Here is a 26,001-nt window from a genome sequence, read left to right on the forward strand (position 1 = left end):
CAGCCAGTCTGTAGACCATCTGTCATGGCACTTGTCCAGCACTGTTTAGATATCTCCTAAAAAAAAATAACATCTGAGCATGTGGGAAAATTCAGTCCACAAACCCTCAAACCATCACCAACAAGCTTCTGAAAAAAGCTCCTCGAGGCCTCATCACTGGCTGAGAGAAGAGGATGTGCTGTTTGTAGAATGGAAGGATAAAAGGAAGGTCCAGATGTGCTCCATCATTCACAGAGGCACTGAAGGAAGCACTGTGCTACTTTTATTTTCATTACTTTCTTCTTCTACTGTTTTTCTAATGTTCAAATACCAGTCTTATGCTTATTGTGTGAATGTTATTATTCCCAGTACATTTGGTTATCAGGCTGCTTTTCCTCAAACAGACGGAGGGAGAAAAGGACTACACACAGTCTCAGAATAATGTTTATAGGAATCTCCTTTTTATTGTATTTTCTTCTAAATATAAACTCATTACACATGTGACTTTTAACCCGTCACTATTCTGGATTTTATTTAGTTCAGTAAACTTAAGTTCATTTAAAGGAGAATTCAGTGCTGTTTAGTTCAGTAAAGTCTTCATTTAATCCAAAACTATTCGATTCATTAAATTCAATTATCCTCAAATTAATATTTTTACATTCAATAAAAACAAATCATCCAGTTTTCATTGATGTTTATTTGGTGAATAATGCATTTAATAAACAATTGGTTTCACTCAGAATGACGTTTTATATTTTAATAAGTAGTAAAAATGTGTTTTTTATAAAACTCATCTGAAGCATAAAGATAAAATGCACCAGTTGGTTAAAAGAAAACATTTAAAAGTAAAACATTTATTCCAGCTCATAAATCCTATAAAACATGCAGCATTAAACATGAACTTCCAGCAGATGAACATCTCATAATACTGTCTGGAAGTGAGAAATGTACAGGTTGTTTTTACTCCATACACATGAACTTACTTTGATCAGAAACACAATCATACTCCAAATCAATTAATCAATAAAGTCAATAAAAGAATCCCAAACTGCTGTGTGTCTTGTCCTCGCTATTAATGACGTCATTAGAGCTCCACTACTTCTAATTACCTGCTGTGACAGTGAGCTCTAATACACATCACACTGCCACCTACTGGTCATTTATGATTCTGCAACATTCATAGAGTCACTCCGGTCAACTTCCGGTTCTCAACTCGGATTCACTCGCTTTATACAGAGTTTACAGCCGTTTTTTATCTTATTTATGACTGTAATATCGCTCTTCTCTCAGGAACAACAGAAAAGCTGTGAAGACATGCTATTTTATCCGCTCTTGACCTCTGTAATGTGCGCATGCGCATAGTGTCAGGTAAAAAGAGACCGGGTTACGTCACAGACGGAGGGCGGGGCATCTGCCTGTGACGTCACAGTAAGGCAACGTCTATAATTGGGAATGCGTCTCTGTTTCTCTCATTTCCGAGGTTTTTGCTTGTGAGTAAAGAGGCATAAACATGGAGCTCTTCAGAAGGTTAAGAGAATTTTTTCAAAGCAGAAGAACAAAGAAAACTAAGCAGATTGCTGAAATGAAGGAGAAGCTGGAACACATGGAGAAAGTAGAGAAAGACTTGGATGCATTTTCTCTTCTAATGATAGAGAAGATAACAGAAGAGAAAGAAGAGAAAGCCATTCTGCTACAGACGGTGCAAAAGCTGGAGGCTACTTTGGCTTCTGAGCGAAAGCAGCAGGAACAGGACATAACTGAGAGAAGCCAGAGCTGGGCAAGAGAACAAAAACAACTGGAGGAACGTGTTGCTCAGCTTGAGTTTATTTTGGAGCAGACCACCATGAAGCTCCAGTCTTCCCTGAAAATCCATAAGGAACTGGAGAAAACTGTAGACTGTGAGAGAGAGCTGGACAAGAGAACAAAAGAAAGTGGAGGAACATGTTGCTCAGCTTGAGGTCACTTTAGAACAGACCACCATGGAGCTCCAGGATACTCAGAATCACTGTGAGAAAATAAAAATAGTGCAGAGCAGGAGAGAGATCATTTGATCAGAGAGAAAGAGCGACTGGAGGAACGTGTTGCTCAGTTTGAGCCCACGTTGGATTTTGAGGAAAAACAAGAGGACGAAGAGAGAAAACTAAACTTGACATAGAGGAGAGGAACAACTTACAGCTTCAGACCAACAGGGGGCTCCAGGATACCCAGAATCTCTGTGAGGAAGAAAAGAAGACTTCAGAGAATAAAACAGATCGTTATATGAGAGTCCGAGGCGATGGGAGGAAATTGTTGCTCAGCTGAGACAAGAAAACCTTCAAAAGAAAAGGAGAAATAGAAAAAAAAGGAGACGACAAGAGAAACAGAGAGTCTGAACATGTCTTTTTCCTCTTTCTGTATCTCTTTTGGCTATTTATGATAGTTTTACACTTATAGTCAATAGTATAAAGCTGAGTGTAAAGCTATTGTATCTTGTAGATCGTCTCGTCTTTTAATCATTTTTTATTTCTGTCTTTTCAAAAACTTTTTTTAATCTTTTTTTAAATCTTGATTTTAATCTTTTTCTACAAAGAGTCACAATAAACACTATTAACAACCATGATTTTTGTCTTCCTTACAAACGCTGTATGACCTCCTCGTGGATTTTTCCACTTAGTTTATATCGCTCTTGTGGGGCAGGGGGCTGTGTCTCGGGGTCATAATGCTGAGGGGGAGGGAGGTCAGGAGGGAGAGGGGAAACTGGTCCTCAGTGCCACATTGTGCAAAACACCACACACCCTGATAATCTTACACACTTTTTCCGGGTGGTATAGAAGTCTTCCACCTGAGACATCCAGAGCTCCACATCTGCATTTCAGGAGGAGAGAAGTGTCTGAGGGGTGAAGCCTCTGTCACCTGTCATATTATAGACTACATCAGGACAATGTTTACAATTTCTACATATTGTTAAAGTCACCAAGAAGCCAGTCATCACGTCCTGCAGCTGCCTGTAGTCTGTTCCCTACACTGCTATGTGTCAGGATAAAGGAATCATGTGCTGCAGCAGGTCAGTGTGCCACAGTGAAGGAAAACCAGATGTATCAACTACCCACCTTAATAATAACATCCAAAATGACAGGCATTATGACACTCAGGGGCAGATACCAGACCTATAGCAGACCCTGTCTGCCATTTCCCACTAGAAACAACCTGTTGTCATTAACCCCAGAGTGGTGAGGACCTGTATTTGGACGGGGATGGCATGGTTCTGGTGTGTTTCCCTCTGTACTACTGGACCCAATTCAGCACATAGATCCAGGAGCACAGCTGTAGGAATCTAAATCAGATTATTAGCCAGTCATCATCCAGACCAAGAAATCATCATGGTCCCTGGAGATTTTCTCTTCTTAATCTTCCATTGGCACCACAGCATTAATGATTTATTCCAGCTCATTATGGAAAGATAAAATAAACTGATATTTGGTCCTGTGCCATGAACATAAAAGCAATAATAGCTACAGAAAAGCTCCTGCTTCCCTCTGTAGCGGGTATTTAAATCCCATTTAAAATGCTTTCAGTGATTCTACATTCTGTTTATATGAAGTGTTTCACAGTTTGCATGTTAATTGGCTGTATGGTGCATTTAAGAGCATTTTAGGTGAATTTATGAACCACATCTGGCTGGAAAAGACACGTGTCCAAATACTTTTGACCACACAGTGTGTATCAGCTGAAAAGCAGCAGCTTGGATCAGTCGCTTTTCCACTGGGATTCAACTCTGAAAATCACTTTTGATTTTTATTATATGAAATATTTAATATTCTTTATTTGATATTATTTAAATTATTAATACAGTGGAACCCGGTTATGTCGATGTCCTAGGGGGTCGCCAAAAAGCATCGAGGTAACCGATGATTGAGATAAACGAAAATCAAAATGGCGGCAATATATTAACGTGCTTGAAATTTCTTTATGTACATGATGTGTTAATAAATGAGAATGTGCATGCACGTGTTTTTGGAGGGTTTTACACAACAGCGTTGCGCGATTTGTTTGATGAAGGCATGTTATAAAAATACATACAGTACATGTTTATCTGTCAGGAATCCACCTGCCACGCCCCTTGGCCCCTTCAGCGTGTCAGGTGCTTTCTCTGAAGCTCCGGCTTCATTCGCGCACATATGGTGCTCGTTTATCATCATCACCAGCTCCTATTTAAACTTCCACACTGTCACCGTCCGTTATTGTTGGTATATGTTGGTTCTGGCGGTCGTTGTTATCGCTCATGTGTATCCCGATGCGTGCCTTCCCACCGGCACTCTCTCAACGGCTGCTCTTTTCTTCCCAAAGCCACGCCGCACCCCTACTAACACTACGAACACTAGCACTATCTAACAGCAGAGATTCACCAGTTCACAATACAACACCTGTAGCAGCTGTAAGACTTGATTTTTCCGCCACTTCATGAGTTCTTCTGCAGCTGCACCGAGATAACCGACATTAAATGCCAAATTTTTCCCCCCTTGTGCTCGAGATATTAGGGTTCGGCGACATAAAAAAAGTCGACATAACCGATAAAAAATGCTTAGAAAAAGCACTTATATATATAAACAGCAGAAACAGAAAGCTGAACCTCTACAAACCCAAAGAGTCGCAGAAAATCTCTGAGGAAACAAAGATTCTTAGGTGAGGAAGAGAAATGAGGATGGAAACCGAGAGTGACTGGAGGAAGCTGTACAGCTGTTCAGCAATATGACTTCAGCACTAGAGAAAGAAAACCAGAGAAAGAAAAAGAGGAGATCAAGCTGGACATGTCCTACATATAATAAAGTACAAACATATCAGTGATTATTGTAACGGATATTTTTATTCCTTTAAAATAAATAAATATCTTAAATATAGTGTGTGTTTTGTTTCTATTATTAAATTATTATTGTACATCATTTAAATTTAACTAAGAATTAAAATCCACATGATAAAATGTTGGGAAAACGGGACAAAAGTAAATGATAATAAAATAAAGGTTCTGTTTAAACCCAATTTTACATGAACAGAAGTTAAAGTAATAAAATAAACAGTTATTGAACAGTATTCACAGCATCAGTTTAATATTAAATCACAATAACACAGAGATTAAATCAGTTTACAATACATGAGTTCTTCATGGGTTCATCTGATCACACAATACTATAAAGTTTAGTTCCAATGCAGCCTCATAACATCATAGTTCAAGTATAACTTTTGACAACTGCAGTTAGTAGAAAAACATCAGAAATAACGATTTAATAGATTCATTTTAATAATTCAGTCCATTCAGTTTGGTCAATTCAGTTCAAAATGATTCGGTTTGGTGATTTTGACTCCTTAGATTCAGTTCAAGTGACTCGGTTCAAGAGAGTTCAGTTCAATCACTTCTAAAACAATTGGGTTCAGGAGAGTCGCTTCACCGTTTCAGCTCGACCGAGTCTGAATCCATAGATAGTTCCTGAAATTTCCTTTCAGCAGTCTCTCAAAAAACACAAAATTACATTCATTTTAATCAGCTTCATTTAACTTCTGTTTCATTTAATTATATCACAAACATTTAGCTTAAAATTTAACATGAACCCCCTGTATGTTAAACAGTAAACAGTTTAAGTTTTAGACAGTTTAATATTATCAAGAAAAATATCTTGCTTTGTAAAAGATCATCACATATAACTAGACAACAAAACACCACTAGAGGGCAGTGTGAGACTGACATCTGACAACCAACTGCAGTTATTATTATTATTATTATTATTATTATTATTATTATTATTATTATTATTATTATTATTATTATTATTATCATCATTATTATAGTTTTGGGGTTTATGAATGTTCCTTGCTTTGACGAGGATGTGTTGATTGTATAACACTCAAATAACATTGTTTAATCAAACCAATTATTGGAAATGTAATAATTTTATCTCTTTGGGTTTCATAAATATGTAAATCTGCATATAATAATAATAAAAATTAATCATTCTAAAATAATAAATGTTTAAATGAAGACCTTTAGGTACTAAAGCACCTCAGTGCAATAAAGTATTACATTCTAAAGTCCAGCAAACACGACATGGGAGTCAATTCCTTGTAGCATTTTCTTGAACTTGGTTTGCAGGAGAAAATCTGGTTTTGTTGAAATAACAGGTTAACAGATGATAACTGGATAAATAACTAATGAATAAACTCAGCCTGGCTTCCACTATTTCCTATAACTTCATGGTGTGACTGATCAACTTTATTCCTTATAGTTCTCCTTTTCTCCTTCCTTAGTGTCCAACTTCTCTTACAGCTTTAACGGTCACCACATCTCCTTTACTGCAGGAGGTCCTGGATTCGACCCCAGTGGAGCAATGCCCTTGAGCCTTTTGGAATTCCTATTGTCCATTTCTGTTACAAGCACAATGCAGAAACACCAAAAGTTGTTTATTTAATACCAGGATTAAGTAACAATTTGTGACAAATACATAAACCTCATTCATGTTTGCTAGCTGCATGGTTCCACTGGGGGTCGCAGAAGAACCTTCTGTGTGTAAAGCAGATGTGATGACCACTACCCTATGGATCCACACAATCACCTGCACCTGCATATGTTTCCAGATTGCAACTTTCCAGTTTTGGGAGACTTGTTCCCAATGTACCCTCAGCTTTCTGTTCTCGGTTGACAGGATTTCAAGTTATTTTCAAATACTGTAGTACATGATTAATTCATTAATATGAGGAAGATTAATCCTCATCATTGATCCTAATAGAGTGGCTAAGAGGAGCTACTCTAAATAGCTGTAGAATCAGTTTTCAGCCAACGACCCTGCTTCAGTGAAGAAAGGCCTGAGAGACATGGTGCAGTCATAAAAACCTGGAGCTTAACACGCTCAAAACAGTGGAGATGATTGTGGATTTTAGGAGAAACCCCCTGCTCTCCCCCCACTCACCATAATGAACAGCACTATGGCAGCAGTGGAGTCATTCAGGTTCCTGGGCACCACCATCTCTCAGGGCATGTAGTGGGATCTATTGCTAAACATTAACACCTGAGAACAATGGGATATCAGTTGCGCTGGCGCAACTCCGACGACTGAGAGGTTAAAGCCATACCTACCCATCACCTCCTCATCACCACTGTTCTCTTCACCTACATGCCCATTAAATCTGCCCCAATCACCAATCTTTTATTCCTAGGAACACCTTCTACCACTCTATATAACTCACTCCAGAATTTTTCCTTCTCCTCCATCTCACAACCAACTTGTGGAGCATAAGCACTGATGTTTTGAGTTTCATCATATATGAAATATAATCAAGCTGAATTTACATGACTGAATAATTTGTATGAACCTGTTGTAGTCTACAGCACAGTCTGGAACAGGTACATCATATCATATTTTATATATATATATATATATATATATATATATATATATATATATATATATATATATATATATATATATATATATATATACACATCATATTATGAATCAAGACATTTCCCACTAAAACAACCTGTTGCCCTCTGTAGTACTGGACCCAATTCAGCACATAGATCCAGGAGCACAGCTGTAGGAATCTAAATCAGCTTATTATCCAGTCATCATCATGGGCCAAGAAATCATCATGGTCCCTGGAGACTCTTTTTCTCCTTAATCTTCCATTGGTGTAATCCTCCAGCAGTGCCATCATGCAGCATTACACACTGGAGCCACCACAGCATTTATGATTTATTCCAGCTCATTATGGAAAGATAAAATAAACGGATATTTGGTCCTGTGGCATGAACATTAAAGCAATAATAGCTACAGAAAAGCTCCTGCTTCCTCTGTAGCGGTATTTAAATCCCATTTAAAATGCTTTCAGTGATTCTACATTCTGTTTATATGAAGTGTTTTAACAGTTTGCATGTTAATTGGCTGTATGGTGCATTTAAGTGCATTTTAGGTGAATTTATGAATCACATCTGGCTGGAAAAGACAAGTGTCCAAATACTTTTGACCACACAGTGTGTATCAGCTGAAAAGATATACATATAATAATTTTATTATATGAAATATTTATATTATTTATTTGATTTTATTTGTTTGGACTTTTCTTTCCTCAGCATCGCTTGGATTTTCCTCCTGTAGCTCCGAGAGACGCCGTGTTCCAGGTGGAGGATGAAGACCCTCTGTCGGGATGAAGTGAACTGTCGACCCCTGGAACGGTGAGTTTCCGAGCTTTATGGATTTTATTCTCTTTAAAACACAGAGTTTATCATTTATTATTATTATAATTATTATTATTGTGAAACAAGTCACCCATAAAATCCCCAAACAGGCGGAAAGGTGATCAGGACCATCGGTACCGGAGTGAAGAGGGGAAAAGCGATGTTCCTCATTTTGTGTTTACTCCTGATCATTAGCATAAAGATCACAGACTTGCAGGAAAAAGTAAATAAATTTGACAAAATTATAGACTGGTTATTTAGCTTGATAATTCTTAAATGCCATAATCTTGTAATCTTCACTTCTGCACATTACTCTTCAATGCCATAGACTTAGATCCATCCTGTACTTCTTAATGATGTCCACACATCTCTGCACTGTTACTGCCTTTATATTTATCCACTGTACATATGTTTACATATTTATCACTTGCTGTAAATATTACATATATTTATCTGCCCTTTTGCACGATAGCTACATTTTGCACTTCTAGTTAATGCCAAACGGCATTTCATTGCTGTGTACCTGTACAATGCAATTACAATAAATCTCTATCTATCTATCTATCTATCTATCTATCTATCTATCTATCTATCTATCTATCTATCTATCATCTATCTATCTATCTATCATCTATCTATCTATCTATCTATCTATCTATCTATCTATCTATCTATCTATCTATCTATCTATCTATCTATCTATCTATCTATCTATCATTTATTTCCATAAATGTTGCAGTGAGCAGAAATGGACCTTTCAGCTAATGGTGTAGGAGACCAATAAACTTATAGATACCAAGAGTTTACTTATAGTTCACTACAAATCTGATATTTAGACTGAGAAGGAAAACTATTAAAGCTAAAAATAGCTAGCTGGCTAGTTAGCTAATTTTGCTAAATAATTGTATTTCGCTTTTCATGTTGTTTCTGTATTTTGATCTACATTTACACAGTAAATGGACACTATAGGAAATAATAAAGATGTAAAACAGGTATAAATGTGGTAGTGAAATGTGTCCTAGTGTATGACTGAGATGTTCCTCTGTGTGCTTCAGTAACTGCTGTTAAACTGAGAGGAAAGAAAATGGCTTCAGTTCAGCAGAAATGAACTGATAAACAGTGTTAGGAAAAGACAAAGTGTTCAAATATTTACTCAAATATAAATTGTGATAACTTGTTAAAATGTTTTTAATGGTTTAATAGTGGATTTATTCAGGTTTAAACACACAAGCTGGTGGTGAAGGTAATATTAGTAGAGCCTCATTGTGGATGTGAACATTAATGACTAAACCCTTAATGACTAAATCCTTCATCCTCTTCCTCATGGCTGTGTTTTAGAGCGTGAGCAAGAACGAGAGGCTCACAGTGTCCTGAAGTCCCAGTATGAATCTATAACCCACAACAAGGAGGCGCTACAGGTAAGAATTTTCATCTGTGTGTGCGTTTAATCAAATTCTTATTGACATTTTCTCTCATACACTAAACATTGTTCTAATGAGTCCTTAAAAGTGTCTTAATGTGTGTGTACATGTCAATAAAGCTAACAGCTTTTTCTTGGTAAACTTCCAGGTTTTCTGGATGAAGCTGAGACGACATGATCATTTTACTTATGCTCACTGAATTTCTTGTGCTAATCCATGTGCTCAATTATCAAGTACAGATATTTAAGTGAATCAGGTTCTGCCCCACATTTAATTTAAACAAAGCACTAAAGCTGCAAGAAAATACCTCAACGTCAGTTTCTGTCAAATTCCTTTTCTTTAAGGACATCAAACATCACTGACTTTACTAAAGTGGATTTCAAGAAAGAAAATGAAGTGATTGAATGCTCTCTGTGATGAAGAGACATTAGACATGATTGTCATACAAAATCTTTATTTCCTTATATAAAAGTTGTTTAAAATAAAATTTAATATAAATTAAAGATGGTGAAACAACATGCACACTAAAGTACATGAAACGTTCAGATTTCACCATCTTCCTTTATTCCTGAATCATTTTCCATCTCTTCAAGTTTCTTCAACAGATCCTCGAAGCTGTCGATATCAAACACTGGTACAGAATCCAGGATCTCTGTGCTGTTGTGGGGGTCTTCAGTATGATTCTGAGCTCCAGACTGGTTAAAAAAGCCATATTCCTCATTTAAAATGGAAAAGATGTCGTTGTTGAGCAAAGTGATTTCCTCCTCGTCCTCGAGCTGAACCTCACTGCTTGTACAGTCAGACCCATAGCAGGTGCTGTAAACAGAAGTGCACAATTTTAGCTGCATATTAAAGTAAATGAGTGGCGATTATGGCGATTATTTAAGATGCAGAGTAAAACTTCATTTGCATGTCATTCTTCTGAAACTGTTCCAATTCAGTTTACTAACTCACTTGGTCTGGCAGAAAGTCGACTCAGAAACAGAAGGAAAAGAGGAGGATCAAAGCAGAAGTCTTTAGGAGACAGCAGTTCTTGGTGGCTAAGGCCGGGGAACTGATCACTAACTTCAGGCACGAGGTCATGGACTGGTACTTCTTCTGGCATGTTCATGACTATGTGGTGGTTTGGTTGATGATCAGGTCTCCTCTGTGAGTCACTACTCTGCAAACTGCCTTTTCTCCTTCCCTTCTTTGGAAGCGGTTTATAAACCCAATCTACATGATAGAAAAGAAGAATTTAAAGAGTAAGAAGCAACATAAAAACAATAAAAGTGTCAGAATTGATGCATTTGTTTTGTTATTTTGCCATTTGTCTATAAAGAAAGTTCACCTACCAGGAAACAACTGTTCGTGTTCCTGTTTAAGCCTCCATGATTCAGTGTAGTAGGGTTTCTTCTGTTCTTCACTCAGTTTGTTCCACGCGATCCCAAGCTGCATGCTGATCTCTGCAGAGCTGCTATTTGGATTGGCCTTGGAAAAGATGGGCGCTGTTTCCTCGCCCAAACCATGTAGGCATTCATTGGCCTTCTGATGTTGCCTTTTTTATCTCTGCACTTGGCAACGTTAAATTTATCTACAAAATAAAAAACAAAGTTTAAGTTAAACAGAAATCATTATAAACTTCTAGTTAAAACAGTGAACAGAACAGAGTCATGCAAAACTGCACCAGTCTTAAACACACACAATGTTGTAGTACAAATATTTTATAAGTGCTGCATTACTCAGTCAGTACAAAATCATTTTATATTTCCTGCATGACAGATTGATATTTAATGTGGTTTTAGGAACTAAATGATAACTATATTTCATTGTCTCTGTACTTGTTCTCTGTACAATGACAATAAAGTTGAATAAAGTTGACAGCAGGAGAAGCAGCTGTAGCTGTTACCCGTCTTATTATCTGTCATTATTTCTCCTTCTTTCTTCTGAAAGTCGCTCTTTCTGGCTGAAAAATCTTTTTTGGTGTCTTGGAGAGCGGATTGTTCAAAACATTGACGCTTATCACTAAAAACAATTAAAAACATTTCAGCTGTTTGTTTGCGCTTCATTGCTGTGGTCAGTAAATGTTTGTGTTGAACTGCAGCACAACAAAGTTGTCATGACAATAAAAGCGAGTCCAGGGCGCTATCAGAGATACCGACGTCACAAAAGAGGCGGGGCTTCAATGATTCAAATGCAGACGCGAAGCTGAAAACGGGTGGTGTTAAGACAAGGAAGTGGTGTGTGATTGTAAACCCTACACGAGTTCCTATAGCGCTCCTGTGTTTAGACACAGTAGGGTATTAAAATATTTAGAATTATATTATTTAATAGAAAACACGTGTTTGCAGTTTGGAATGTGATTTTGATAAAAATGTGGGGTTTAATTTGAGGTGTAATTAGTTTGTACTGCATGTGGTGACCTGTTGTTGTTATACTTAAAGTGACCATTAGGGGGAGTAGAAGTGCATTGAAAATAGAGAATGAGAGAACACGTGATTAGCGCGTGTCAGATGTGTGTTATGAGCTATTAGAAAAGAAATCATTCATTCATGCTACCTGGCCTCGCTTCCTTCTGTTTCCTGACAACACTGCACTTATAACAGACTTTATTTCATTTTCCTTAGATTATTCATTATACTTACCTTCTCTGAACACAGACAGATTTTGTCTTAAACACATAGTATTTATAGTCTCTTATCATCCTTCAATTATAATCATCTACTTATTAAGACGTTTGTAAGCAAGAAATTATAATAAGAATAAAATAATCTGGTAAATTAATCACAAGGTAAATTAACTGTAATACATATTTTTATTGAATACAATCAGGTCCAAAATGTATTTAAAAAGAAAAACATTAATGAAAGATGTGATTGATTTTGATCTGCCGCCAGTCTTTTTACAAGCACTTAGTGTTTTCTCAACTGGTCCACGACTACACCATAATATGTATGGGATTTTTATATTGGTATTAAAATAAGAAAATAAACTCCTATAAAATCATCTCAGCAGTATTAAAATCAAGATTTGGTGATTTCTGTAAAAGCTTGGTGTGAATGGACGTCTCTGTTCACCTGTGTACAGCAGCACATGGGGAGGACAACAAATAATGACAAGAAACAAAAAAGTGACAAACTTCATTTAGATTTGACTTTTCCTTCATCACCCTTATAGCTGACATGCCATCATTATACACACACAATGAATGTAACACTGATTTGAGGTGATCCATGAAAAAACACTTTCTATTAGTCAGTTCTATAAATGTTAGTTTTAAGACTAACGAGGCATAAAAACAATTCAAATGTTTACACGTGAGATTCGTAACACCACTTCCACAAATACAAAGTGCCCTAGTGTAACATTTGATCAGTTATCAGCAAAAACAACTTCCTCCTTTCTGCTAAATCTTGATATTCAAATCCTTGTTTAGTCAATTATTCCCTGGTTCTCCTACAGCTGATGTTCTACTGTATACACAACACATCATCTACAGGAATCTTTGATATCCCCAGACCTGAGGTGAGATACTGAACAGGAAAGAGTGAGATGAGACTTTAAACTGCTGCTCAGAGACGAGTCCATAACATCTTCTCTTCATCTTCTTCCTCTTGATCTCTTTATCTTTTTCCTTCTCCTCCTGATCCCCTGGTGTTGGACAGAAATCCCTCTGTAACCTATAACATAAAGCTGTTCAAACACTATGTGCAGAAATAGAAACATATCTTTCAAAATCTAACTGGAAAAATATTAATGAAACTTAGAAAATTCACTGACTCAAATGTCACAATCATCTCCACTGTTTTGAGCATGAGCTTTATGAGAGTCTCCTCACTGTTCACATAAGGCTACATAACCCCTACAGAGAGACTGCAGGAGTTCATGTCTCATAGACTGTTTCTCTGCCTCCAAAATCACAGACAGAAACGTCTCTGCTAAGGACTAAATAAGACGAAAGAAAAGGATCATCCAATATCCAACTAAATCAAACATGTACTCAAATCATGTATATAAAACAAATATTAAGGAGTTAAGACTTGACTGTAGACCAGGTTTAGGAAAACTATTAGACTTTGTTTAAACCAAAACCTGGAGTAAACATTTTTACACGACAAACCATATCTACTGTTTATTTTAAGAACATCAGGGCACTGAATTAACTTTTACAAATGAGAAAACTCAAATCCACAGCTAAACAATAAAGTTGTTTGAATTTTGTGCACACTAAATAAAACAGAAGATAATAACTGACCTTGTTTACACAAAACACAGATGTGACCGATTTTTCCTCATCTGTCAGACCAGGAAGTTTACATCTCCCTTTAAGTAGTGCAGAAACCCAGTTAGTAGATAATAAATCATAACTGGCATCATGAAGAGTTTCCAATGCACAAGCGATGAGGGATTGTGTTTTGTTGTGTTTGTGCTGTGCAGCATCGATTGTGCTGTGCAGCACACGTTGGGACGTGTCTGATGCAGTTCTTCATGGGTCCTGCATATAAAATAAATAAATAAATAAATAATAGAACAAAGCTGCATGTTTTATTCCTGCATAATGAATACAGTCTACAATCTGATCATTTCTGTACATGTTAAAGGTGTGTTGTGTAAAATAATTTACTAAATGAAATGAAAGGTGCTCAGATCACACATCTCATTTTACTGTACACTTTTTCTTTCCTTTTTTATTTCTTGTAAACAAAGCTCAGTTATCACGAGCTGGAAAGAGCTGCATTCCACTTCCTGCCAGGTGCGTCACAGTGCACGTCACGCGCTCTTTCACCACTAAGAGCTTCTAAAGATGAATAAAACTAAGAACTCACCCACATGGGGAATAAAAACCTCCCATGTATCGTTAAAATCCTGCACTCATTGGTTACATTTTCTATGGAACATGTTGTTTCCACACTGCTACTGGCTGAAAATAAAAGATTGGAACTGAAAGGTGGTGCAAAGCAAAACGTCTCCACAAACACCTGCAGAGTTCAGTTGTATCACTGATAAGATTCTACCTGTCTTTGTCTTTTTTTAGTGGTTACTCTCATTTGTTTATTAAAACTATATTCTACCAGCCATATTTATTTTTTACCACCAAGATGTCATTCTTTATGCAAAAGTTACTCTAAAACAGATACAAACAAAAGACCAAAAATGTTTTACGGTATGTTGTTCAGTGGAACCTTATCTTTCCAAATAAACAGGAATTTGCAGCAATTATGTGTTGGATGTGTTTGTGACTCGTTATTACAATTATAGTGTAAGTACAGTTTTTTTATGCATGTTGTTTGTGTGTACTGTTTACACATATTTAGGAAATACATTCGTTATAAGCGTTCCATTGAAAAACAGTGATCTAAAATTGATGCTTGAGGCTTAGACCTTTAGAATGATATATAATTTATCATGATAACTTATACCCCTTTTCATTTAATCTATTGTTAATTTACACCAGCAAACAGTGGTCACTTCAGGTGGCTGCTTTGAACTGTAGGCTCCGCCTCCTCTGGTCAGGCTCTTGCTCTTCATTAGGCCTTTTTTTCCCTCAGGCCTCCATTACAATTACCAGGTGACTCCGCCTACATATAGTAGAGAGCTAAAGACAGAGCCAACACAAGCAGGGGGGAATAGAAGAAAACAGCACAGACACGTAACAGCGGCGTCCTAGTGGGTGTTAAAATAAAGTAACTCCATTATCATCAGTATGGTGCGTTACCTGTTACTTTTTTAAATGAATGAATTTGGGCTGAAGTGTAGACTACAGTCTGACCTGTTTACAGCAGCGACGCAGTGTAGGATTGGAGGATAAACCACTGTAAACACGAAGAAGACGCACTGTTGGTGTGTCTCTGTTTATTCAGGTCTGTGCGGCAGTAAGAGGCGAGAGCAAGACGAGTTTCTCAAAGTGGAAATATGCTCATTATAAAACTTTTTAGTCTAATGTAAGCTGTGTCTTTCTGGTTTGAAGGTTGTATCTACTGCGATAGCAACACCTCCAGAAACTCCATGCCTGAGGAGCTAGAAGCTAGAAGCTAACCCGGTGTTCTGTTCTACATTGTTGATAGTTTTCATACTTCAGCTGTAAAAGGAACATTTTTAAGAGCTCAACACAACAGCTTTTATGATGCAGAAGCCACTTTAGTTTTTGATTGTGAATATATTATTTAATCAAATCAAATCAAATTTTATTCATCACATACACATACATACAGGGTACGACATGCAGTAAAATGCTTTATACGACGGTCCGGCAAGAGGGGAATAGGGTGGGGGGGAAAGAAAAAAACAGATAAATAAAGTACAGGGAGTGCAGAATTATTAGGCAAGTTGTATTTTTGAGGATTAATTTTATTTGAGGATTTAATTTGAACAACAACCATGTTCTCAATGAACACAAAAAACTCATTAATATCAAAGCTGAATATTTTTGGAAGTAGTTTTTAGTTTTAGCTATTTTAGGGGGATATCTGTGTGTGCAGGTGACTATTACTGTGCATAATTATTAGGCAACTTAACAAAAAACAAATTTATACCCATTTCAATTATTTATTTTTACCAGTGAAACCAATATAACATCTCAACATTCACAAATATACATTTCTGACATTCAAAACCAAACAAAAACAAATCAGTGACCAATATAGCCACCTTTCTTTGCAAGGACACTCAAAGGCTGCCATCCATGGATTCTGTCAGTGTTTTGATCTGTTCACCATCAACATTATGCAGCAGCAACCACAGCCTCCCAGACACTGTTCAGAGGTGTACTGTTTTCCTCCTTGTAAATCGCACATTTGATGATGGACCACAGGTTCTCAATGGGGTTCAGATCAGGTGAACAAGGAGGCCATATCATTAGATTTTCTTCTTTATACCCTTTCTTGCCAGCCACGCTGTGGAGTACTTGGACGTGTGTGATGGAGCATTGTCCTGCATGAAAATCATGTTTTTCTTGAAGGATGCAGACTTCTTCCTGTACCACTGTTTGAAGAAGGTGTCTTCCAGAAACTGGCAGTAGGACTGGGAGTTCAGCTTGACTCCATCCTCAACCCGAAAAGGCCCCACAAGCTCATCTTTGATGATACCAGCCCAAACCAGTACTCCACCTCCACCTTGCTGGCGCCTGAGTCGGACTGGAGCTCTCTGCCCTTTACCAATCCAGCCACGGGCCCATCCATCTGGCCCATCAAGACACACTCATTTCATCAGTCCATAAAACCTTAGAAAAATCAGTCTTGAGATATTTCTTGGCCCAGTCTTGACGTTTCAGCTTGTGTGTCTTGTTCAGTGGTGGTCGACTTTCTGCCTTTCTTACCTTGGCCATGTCTCTGAGTATTGCACACCTTGTGCTTTTGGGCACCCAGTGATGTTGCAGCTCTGAAATATGGCCAAACTGGTGGCAAGTGGCATCTTGGCAGCTGCACGCTTGACTTTTCTCAGTTCACGGGCAGTTATTTTGCGCCTTGGTTTTTCCACACGCTTCTTGCGACCCTGTTGACTATTTTGAATGAAACGCTTGATTGTTCGATGATCACGCTCAGAAGCTTGGCTATTTTAAGACTGCTGCATCCCTCTGCAATATATCTCACTATTTTTGAATTTTCTGAGCCTGTCAAGTCCTTCTTTTGACCCATTTTGCCAAAGGAAAGGAAGTTGCCTAATAATTATGCACACCTGATATAGGGTGTTGATGTCATTAGACCACACCCCTTCTCATTACAGAGATGCACATCACCTAATATGCTTAATTGGTAGTAGGCTTTCCAGCCTATACAGCTTGGAGTAAGACAACATGCATAACGAGGATGATGTGGTCAAAATACTCATTTGCCTAATAATTCTGCACTCCCTGTATAAAAACTATATAAAATAGAATATAAGGTATAAGGATATATAAAAATAGGTATGTAAACAAAGAGAGAAAAATGTATATACAGAAAAAATCCTTATAGCAGTAGACGGTGAAACAGTAAACAGTGTGTACCAAAGTGTAAACAATAGACAATTTCAGTGATGGGTTGTCTATAAAGTGTCCGTGTGCAGTATGGTGCGGTGTACGGGTCCGTAAGTGTCCGTGTGCGGTATAGAGTGTCCATAAAGTGTCAGTGTGCGGTATGGTGTGGTATAAAATAAATAATATAAAGTGCACTTTGCTGTGCAAGTCCAGAGTTTAAAGTGACGTGGTGCGAGAGGTGAGGTATGTACAGAGAAGAGGTGTGATGATGGAGAGAGTGGACCAGCTTTTAGATCCCGGGTGTTTCCTGGTTTTCAGCTTGTTTTGTTATTTATTTCAGAAATGCTTGTGATATATTCAGTTTGTGCTGCTCTGACTTTAATAAAATAATGTTTAAAAATGACTTTGTGTTTAAGTCAGTTTTGTGTTTGTAGACCATAACACATAAAAGGGCATTAATGGGAACATTAAAGAAGGTTCTTTAAAAAAGTAAAAAGTTACTTTTAACAGTAACGCATTACTTTTTGGTGTAAATAATCAACAAAATAATTGAGTTACTTTTTGAATAAAGTAACGAGTAACTGTAACTAGTTACTATTTTTTAGTAACCAGCACAACACTGGTGATAAGTATAGTATATTTAATCAAACTCATGTAACCTATTTACTCCAAGTATAATTAAATAATAATAATCAGTTAGTAATAAATAGAGTAGAATAGGGTCTGACTAATGTTATGAGTGTGTAGGAGAAACAAAAACAAGGCAGACTTAAGCATGTTTATTGGGAAAGAAGAGTTTGTGGGCCATTGCTGCTGCAGAAGACATGGGTGAGCAATCAGGATCAGACTCAGGGGAAGATATGGGAGGATAATAATAATAATCAGGTGAGAGAACGGGGGAAGTAGGAGAATAATCAGTAGGGGACCAACATGAAGGATAAGGAGGAGATGGTAGAGTTGATGCAGGAATACAGGAGTCGTCATAGTCTTTATTGTCGGTCTGTGTCACCTGATGATAAACAGCAGGAAGGTCAGACGAGGTCTGTGTGCCCATATCACATGTAAAAGTATTCTTCACGATGTGAGGAGGCAGACAGGGGTTCTCTGGAACAGCTGGAGTAGAGAGATGTTTAATAAATGGAGCAATCTCAGTGGTGAGGAAGAAGAGCTGAAATTGACGATACTGTCGGAGGAGAACGCTCCTAAGAGCTGTCCCAGAACGTCTGTGAGATGGAGCTGAATAAAAGAAACCAACAGAGATACGATGTAAAAGGGTGAAATCACAATGACTAAATATAAAATGTATATGTTCATGTGGGGACAAAAGTAACAAGATTATAAATTAGGGTCACAAACCTTTTTGACAACGAGAGCTACTTCTTGGGTACCGACTAATGTGAAGGGCTACCAGTTTGATACACACTTCTGAGATAAAAGATGTGCTCAGTTTACCTTTAATTATTATTTAATTATTACCTTTAGTTATTATTAATAATTAATGATATATATCAGGGTGTCAAACTTAATTGCACAGGGGGCCAAAACTTAAAGCCCACTTTAGGTTGCGGGCCGAACAGGATAAACATTTATTGAACACACTAAAACAATGTTTTTTGAACATAAATATTAATAAAAACAGACAGGAAAATTATTCCAGAATAAATAAAAATTTAAGTTTAAATAACCTAAAATATTTTGCTCTCCATAAAATATATCATCAAAACATCATTCTGAGAAACCAAGAGCAATTGGAGAAACATGAAGCTCAGCTGAGGGCACTTTGGGTTCTGACTATGAGAAACAGAAAGCTGAACCTCTACAAGCCCAAAGAGTCGCAGAAAATCTCTAAAGAAACAAAGATTCTTAGGTGAGGGAAGAAAAAATGAGGATGGAAACCCGAGAGTGACTGGAGGAAGCTGTACAGCTGTTCAGCAATATGACTTCAGCACTAGAGAAAGAACTATTTATTATATTAATTTTAATAATTCAGTCCATTCAGTTTGGTCAATTCAGTTCAAAAAGATTCGATTCGATGATTTCGACTCCTTAGATTCAGTTCAAGTGACTCGGTTCAAGAGTTCAGTTCGGTCACTTCTATTCAAAACAATGAGGTCGACCGAGACTGAATCCATAGATAGTTTAAGAAATTTCCTTTCAGCAGTCTCTCAAAAAGAAACCAGCAGGTGATCAGAATGTTCCTACTCTGTTCCTGGGTTAGTTTCAGGGTTCACCTCAGTCAGCTTCATCTGGTCATTTATGATTCTACAACATTCATATAGTCACTCGGGTCAACTTCCGGATTGTGTGTAATCTTCCCTCTGTAATCTGTACATGCAGAGTGTGTGTGTGTGTGTGTGTGTGTGTGTGTGTGTGTGTGTATGTGTGTGTGAGAGAGAGAGATAGATAGAAAGAGAGAGAAATAAAGTGAGTGACATGATGATGTCACAGGCAGAGGGCGGGGCATCTAGGTGTGATGTCACAGTGTGACACGTCTATATAATTCAAAGCGTGCTTTTGTTTCTCATTTGTGAATTTACCAATTGTAAGTAAAGAGACACTAAAATTGACAAACACCAAACAAACAAACAGCAGCAAGAAGCAGCAGCGATTAGCAGCAACTAAAAAAACATTACAAATTCTCTTCTATTGAACATTTCTTCATACAGGTACCTGGTAAGTCGTCTAAATAATTATGGTAGAATATTGTAGATTATTTAGTAGAAGACTCGAAAAGTACAAAGTCATTATTTAGTGACATTAGCATGGGTAACTAGCCGGCTAGCTAAGCTTAGATTTTATAGTTTAGCTTTTTATATTAATCCAACAAATGTACCTAATAATTAGTATAGAATCTATTAGATACAATGAAGTAGCTTAATTTAACCTATTTATCCCATATTTTAATCAAACTCATGTAACCTGTTTACTCCAAGTATAATTAACATAATATACTAATAAATAGAGTAGAATAGGGTCAGACTGGGACTACAATTTTAATAATCCTTGCAGCCGTGGCATGTTTTATCTGTTGTGGAATTCCTTGTCATTGTTTAGACAATACGTACAGCTCCCAGTGTATAAAATTACAGGTGAAGAGTCTTCTACAGAAAACATCTCCACAGATATGGATCAAAACATCTATGTGGATTTGGATGGAGGGATTATGGCCCTAGTCAATAAGAAAAAATGACTGTAACAAACGTTTCCTTATAACTAAATGCACTAAACTCTCTATGCTTTAATTCTGATTCTTTGATTATATTGTATAAATCATGTTGTTGTTGTGTGTATTTTATGCTGTGTGCAGGAACATGGCAGAGTTTGAATATATAAGGCGTCTGCATCAACGCACGTGTGCATAGGAAGCATGTGCTGAGGGGTATCGCTCAACTTTGACACTTTAGAAGCTCCCTGCAATGCTTGTTTTACCCTCGTGTCCATTTTTCCCCAGCATTGCCTGTGGTGTGCGCAGCAGCCCACCTGTCCTTTAGGTGAACGGTGCCGTAATGGACCCCGTGAGTGGTACAGGTTTCCTCCGGAAAAGGACGAATTCGTTTGGGAAACTGATGCGGACCGGTTCAGACCAGTGATGGACATTCTGCTCCACGCTGACATGTTCTCCCCAGAGGGAATGTGGCTAGATTCCATCCAGAACTCTGTCTATGATCTTCCTGCAGGACTTCAGCTGATCACCCGTATCTATCATGTGCGAGGGTTATTACCCTTGCCCAATCTTTTGGAGTTCCTTCACGTTTACTGGTTGCTCCGACCACTCACAGTTTTCTCTTACGGAATTTGTCATGCAAAGCACCTTTGTAACATACTACACCATCACCTTCTGTGGCTATGTTCTATGGACAACTGAACCAGCGAAACATCGTGATTGGAATTGTCGTCCTATCCTTTGTCGCAAATCTTACATAATCACAACAGACTCAATGGTATTCTCATCGAATCTTCACAGTGGTCATTCCAGGCGTCACAATGCGGTATGGTCTGCACTAAAGTCTCACAGTTCTATATCTGTTCCCCTGCCGCGCTGGATCAGAAGACTATCACCCATTCCAGTAAAAAAAAGTAAAAAGAGAAAAAAAAAAGGCAAGTGAGTCTGGACATCAAGGACAGGAACTGAAAACTAAACCTCTCCATGTCCAATAATAATTAATAAAATCAATAAAAATCTAAAATATGAAATCACTTGTTTATTGAAGTGTTCAACATCATTTACATCCTGATTCTAAATCAGTGTTTCTCAACTGGAGGATGCTTTTAAGCTAAATAATTAAAATCCACATGATAAACTTTGTCACAAAAAATGTGACAAAAGTAAAATTGCACAATTATTAAAAGATAAAGTTAAACCATGATTTTTGTCTTCCTTACAAAAGCCGTATGACCTCCTCATGGATTCTTGCATCTTGTTGATATCGCTCTTGTGGGGCAGGGGGCTGTGGCTCGGGGTCATAGAAATGTAGAAATATAGAAATCTGTCAGCTGATACATCCAGAGCTCCACATCTGCATTTAAGGAGGTGAGGAGCGTCTGAGGGGTGAAGCCTCTGTCACCTGTCATATTATAGACTACATCAGGACAATGTTTACAATTTCTACATGTTGTTAAAGTCACCAAGAAGCCAGTCATCACGTCCTGCAGCTGCCTGTAGTCTGTTCCCTACACTGCTATGTGTCAGGATAAAGGAATCATGTGCTGAAGCAGGTCAGTGTGCCACAGTGAAGGAAAACCTGATGTATCGACTACCCACCTTAATAATAACATCCAAAATGACAGGCATTATGACACTCAGGGGCAGATACCAGACCTATAGCATGAGATTAAAGAGAATTATATTATATCCAAAAAAGGTCTTTGTGAAAAAGTTAATTATATATAATATTTATATAAAGTATTTCCCTGTCTGCCATTTCCCACTAAAACAACCTGTTGTCAATAATCCCAGAGTGGTGAGGACCTGTATTTGGACGGGGACGGCATGGTTCCGGTGTGTTTCCCTCTGTAGTACTGGACCCAATTCAGCACATAGATCCAGGAGCACAGCTGTAGGAATCTAAATCAGCTTATTATCCAGTCATCATCATGGGCCCAGAAATCATCATGGTCCCTGGAGACTCTTTTTCTCCATAATCTTCCATTGGCGTAATCCTCCAGCAGTGCCATCATGCAGCATTACACACGGGGGTCACCACAGCATTTATATGTTTACAGTAATTACACTGATCATTAACACTGTGATTATGGTCGGTATATAAGGAAGTGCTGAATGTGTGATTAGAATCAGCAGTAATGAAGCAGTAATGAGCACAACATCTCTTATTCTTGAAGGCTGATTTATCAAGGGTAATAAATGTGTCAGAAAAACAGACAGCCAAGAGATGAAGTTGTGGATGGGACAGAGGGTCATGAAGCGCCCATTAAAGAATTACATGCTACTTTTTAGAGAATAATGAGGAATGTGGGCGTTACATGTAGCTGAAGAGGGTTTATCAAGACTGTGTGTGGACTGTGTTATTGCAAACTTCCATGTAAATTTATTTCTACTGCATAAAGTCTTAAACTTTAACACCTCAATCCTGGATCCTGAACTTCCTCCAGTAGCTGTGTCGGTCATTGGTAACCCGAATCTCGACCGATCCAGTATGAATTGGAACGATATGGTTATTTTATATTTACTTTTATTTTTGTTTTCATATTTACTATTTATTTTTTAAAGGACTTATCATGAAAACTTTTCTATTTACATTGGAGTCCTCTTCTAATTTTGGAATTCCTATTGTCCATTTATGTTACAAGCACAATGCGGAAACAAGAAAAGCTGTTTATTTATTTTCATGATTGAGTAACAATTTGTGACAAATACATAAACCTCATTCATGTTTGACAGGATTTTAAGTTCTTTTCAAATATCGATTCGAGGTTTTCCAGATTGCAACTATACAGTTTTGGGAAACTTGTTCCCAATGTACCCTCAGCTTTCTGTTCTCGGTTGAGAGGAATACAAGTGCTTTTTAAATACTGTAGTACATGATTAGTTCATTAATATGAGAAAGATTAATCCTCATCATGTAAAATCAGTTTCAGCCAACGACCCTGCTTCAGTGAAGAAAGACCTGAGAGACATGGTGCAGTCATAAAAACCTGGAGCTTAACACGCTCAAAACAGTGGAGATGATTGTGAGACTGAGAGTTGAGGATGTGAGCTGTGTGAAGCTGGAGATCAATAGTCTGTTAAGGGGTGGGAAGAGGGGAAAAGAAGGGAAGAAGGAATAGAGGAAAAGAGAAAGGAAATGGATAGATGATGGACATTTGTTATGGTTTTGGCAGATCGATGTTTATAAATCCCCAATAGTGCACAAAACTACTGATGATGTGAATGAAAATACATCACTTGTCACTCATGTTAATTAATATCTATATGATTTGAGTAATATTTCCAATAAAGGGGCATAAAATGGATGTATATTTATTTTCTTAATTTACTTATTTAACCTTTAACATTTTTAACAAAAGTTTGTTATATGGGACATGTTTTGTATTTCTGTTTTTTATATTCTACATATTAATAATAATAATAATAACAATAATAATAATAATAATAATGATAAAGGGTTCAGCAGGTTCACAGAATAATTCACGAGTCACTGTTTTATGAACAATAAAACATTTTATTTTTAATTACTGACAAAGCTACAAAAATGTCAAATGATAAATTATAATAGATGCAAACACACAAAAATACAAATATTACAAAACGATGTATATATTAATAAAGGTTATTTAACAATAGATATAATCAAATACAATGATAAAAAAAGTCCCTAATTGGGATTAAAACAACAACCTAATCATAAATAACTATAGATTATAATAGTAGTAAATCCACACAAATAAACAGTAAAATGAGTCGCTCAGAACACCAGCAAGAAATAATTAAAGGAGCAGAACTGGAAGAAACAGAAGGACTGGATGCAGATGAAGGACTGGATGCAGATGAAGGACTGGATGCAGATGAATCACTGGATGAAGGAGATGGACTTTGACTACCAGGCTGTAAAGACACATATTGTATATTATAAACTTAAACATAATGATGATGATAATGACATATAAAGGTCTTTTTAAATGACATAAAAGTGCAGGCTGTATAATGGTGGGGTGGAGGTAGGGGGCGCTACAGCAGTAGGAGGAGTAAAGCAGGTGGAACACTTGCAGCAGGTGGAACACTTACGACCTGGTAAAGAACAATAAAGAGTGTGGAACACAGGTTTTATTTACCTTTTAGTCTTGATATTTTTTACAGATTTAAATAAGAAGAAACATTGAAAATCTAACATTCACACATTAATATGTTTAATCCACAATCATCTCTGTACACTAGTGAGAGTCTGAGGGCAGAAGTGAAGTGATATGAAGATCTATAAATATAACACACTTTAACACACTTGAGCAAAAACCAAAGTCTTTTACAATGATCTCAGTGCTTCCACTATTTGATCACTGGATGAGAAATGGGAATAGATAAAGCAGATATTGTTCTATATGATTAGGGATGTAAACTGTAGCAGCGGTGCGCGAGTGGAGGCGGAGCCGGACGGCACGAGCGGTAAGAAACACCTGCAGCTGATGAGACTAATCAGTGCTCTGTTTCAGTCTGGTGACGCCAATAAAGAGGAGAAACACGAGAACCCTGGTGTGAGCACTGGAAAGGAAAACGCCAGGGTGAAAACGAAAGAAAATAAAGAAGCTCTGCTTGGTGAACTTTTGCCTGTCTGTCTTTCTTCCAGTGCATTTTGTTGCATAAACATCACTTTATTGAGATTTTGTAAATGAAAAGAAATATTGCAACAAGTATTTCTGCATCCCACAGCAGAGGACATTTAAAGCACATGAGTGTGGTCACAAATATAGTTGTGCAGGTCCACAGTGACGTGACATGAAAGAGATGATCACCTGAAAGTCTGAAATGAACACTTTAGGAGGGTGGAATCCACAAAGACGTTTCTGTGGTCCACCGACAAGTTCACTCGTCGTCCTCTAAAGCCTTGTGTGAAACAAACACCAACAAACAAACAAACACAGTAACGTAATGCATTTACAACAGTTTCTTTAAAGATCTATGAATCTGCTGCTGTTGTTTGTAATATTGTACATCATAATAGACGACAGCATGAAAGTGATGCAACATACTGCACTGATGAGCTCAGGAAAAAACACATTAATGTAAATGTAATGCACGTATGAGAATTTAGTTTTTAAGATACATGAATCTGTTGTTGTTTATGTCGTTAACGTAACATATAATAAGAGATAGTAGCTTGAAAAGTGATGCAATGTACAACTACCATGCGAAAAAATACATGAATACACAATATCATACACAAAAAAGTTCTTTCTAATGATCTGTTCTTTATGTTAATGCAGTTGATTGTAAAAGACAGTAACACATGAAG

The 26,001-nt window shown here is 37.3% G+C and overlaps 1 protein-coding gene across 2 annotated transcripts in view; it reads right to left on the bottom strand.

The window, feature by feature from the left end:
• LOC124384638 (eukaryotic translation initiation factor 4 gamma 3-like) overlaps positions 1-26,001 on the bottom strand; it is a 1,295,064-nt gene that overhangs the window by 594,837 nt on the left and 674,226 nt on the right. The gene's annotated exons all lie outside the window — the stretch shown is intronic.

This window comes from Silurus meridionalis, chromosome 4 (assembly GCF_014805685.1).
Source record: "Silurus meridionalis isolate SWU-2019-XX chromosome 4, ASM1480568v1, whole genome shotgun sequence".
NCBI classification, from domain to species: domain Eukaryota; kingdom Metazoa; phylum Chordata; class Actinopteri; order Siluriformes; family Siluridae; genus Silurus; species Silurus meridionalis.